Consider the following 2365-nt stretch of genomic DNA (forward strand, 5'->3'; position numbering starts at 1 on the left):
TCACTGCATCCAGATACATAATGTGATATATAAATTACAGGCATGCAAGGTTTACTCTTTGGACCAGAGTCTTTGAAAAAGAAGCTGATTAGTAATCGCTTAATTTGGGTGGGATTAAATTGAACTCAGACAACAAAGTAAAAAATGTTGGTGTTATTTTTGATCAGGACCTGTCATTTAAATGCCAGATTAAACAGATTTCTAGAATTTCATTATTTCATCTGTGGAATACTGCAAAAATTAGAAAGATCCTGTCCAGGGGTGATGTCGAGAAACTAGTCCATGCATGTGTTACTTCAAGGCTGGACTATTGTAATTCTTGACTATCAGGAAGTCCACAAACTGTAGTTAAAAGCCTTCAGCTGATCCAAAATGCTGCAGCCAGAGTTCTGATGAAAATAAAGAGAGAGATTATATCTCTCCTTTCCTAGCTTCTGTTCATTGTCTTCCTGTTAAATCCAGAATAGAATTTAAAATCCTTCTTCTCACATATAAAGCCTTAAATAGCCAAGCTCCATCTTATATCCAAGAGATTGTTCCTTATGTTCCTAACAGAGCCCTTTGCTCTCAATCTGCAGGTTTACTAGTGGTTCCTAAAATTTCTAAAAGTAGAATGGGAGGCAGATCTTTTAGTTCTCAGGCTCCTCTCCTGTGGAACCAACTACCACTTTTAGTCTGTGAGGCAGACACCCTGTCTACTTTTAAGGGTACAGTTAAAACTTTCCTTTTTGATTAAGCTTATAGTTACAGTGGCTCAGATTGTCTTCAACTATCTCTATAGATATGCTGCTATATGCTTAGACTGCTGGAGGACATAGGGACCCGTATTTCATCATTCTGCTCCATTCTATCTCTATTCTCCCACTCTGCAGAATGTGTTAGTTCAATCTTTATGCGCTCTCTGCTTTTCCTGTTGTAGCTTCATCTGGCATGTTCCTGTTTGGATGTGACTCCATCCTGGAGAGAAATATGAGCTCTGCTGCTGCCATCAACGCCTTTGTTTATAGATGTTTAAACTCAGTGTAGTCCTGTTTCCATGACAGCGACTGGCTTAATGTGCTTTCTTCATCCTCTGACGAGGGACATGAAAGCCTATGGTTAGTAAATGTCCAGCATTCCCTCTTTGTTTCAGGGCCCTGTCACACCTTGCCAATTTAGCCAGTGTATTCCCAACGTCCCGGAATCTTCTAAAACACTGGAATTGCAATTTTGGGCAAGTACATAGCATAACATATTCATAAAGAGTCCAGGGTGTATGTCCAACAACAGCCTAACTGATGCATAACGTACAGCAGCGTAATGCCCATGAAATGATGCACACAATGATGATATGATGCTGCAAGGCGTCTGAAGGTGCCAGGGCTGCATAAAAAGGGTGTTTTTGATTTTAAAAAGAAAGAGGGCAACCTCGGATAATACAACGGAGTATTAGGGCCGAGCTATAGATTTTTCATTTGTGTTTTATTTTGAGAACAAAGTTGTAACATTATGAGAATAAAGTCTTGTAATATTAAAACTTTATTCTCGTAATTTTATGACTTTATTCTCGTATATTTTATGGAATGGAAATGTTTACTTGCTGTGTGGAAAGCTCAACTAAATGAAATTATACACTGTGTATACAAAATGACAATTAAAGTTGTCTAAAGTTATTCTCGTAATGTTATGACTTTATTCTCGTAATTATATTACTTTATTCTCAAAAAGTTACAACTTTATTCTTGTAATTTTATGACTATTCTCATTACGACTTTTTTCTCTTTATTTTATGACTTTAACTCATTAGTTAGTAGCCTTTCTCTGGAAATTGTTATAACATTTTAAGTCAACAACAGTGGTTTGGGTGCTCTTTTAGTTTCACACGTTTGCATCATTTTTTAAATTTTGTTTTTTTGTTGTGTTTTCCCCCTTACAGCTGAACTTTGTTTTTTTGCCCTAAGCACAATGACAATGAATCAGCTTTCTTGCATCCAGCCTCCAGCTTGTCATAGAAGGGCGGTGCTGCATACTCCAACTGGGCTGACCTGTGTTATAGATTCTTTACTGATCCCAATCTTTTCTTGTCACTTTTTTCAGCAAACACTGAAATGTCCAGTTACTGTGCAGTGTGGGTAAAAGGTCAACAGAAAATAAGTGTGGGGGAAATGCAACAAAATGAATAAAGGCTTTGAAAAACCTTCTCTCCAAAATGTAAAACTAATGCAAGAACTTGTGAATATTTGGAGAAAAAGAAAAAAGAAAAGCTCTTAAAAGCTTTCTTTCTTTATTTATTTGTTTCTATCTATCTATCTATCTATCTATCTATCTATCTATCTATCTATCTATCTATCTATCTATCTATCTATCTATCTATCTATCTATCTAT

This window comes from Cyprinodon variegatus, unplaced genomic scaffold, assembly GCF_000732505.1.
Source record: "Cyprinodon variegatus isolate N-32 unplaced genomic scaffold, C_variegatus-1.0 Scaffold933, whole genome shotgun sequence".
Lineage (NCBI taxonomy): Eukaryota > Metazoa > Chordata > Actinopteri > Cyprinodontiformes > Cyprinodontidae > Cyprinodon > Cyprinodon variegatus.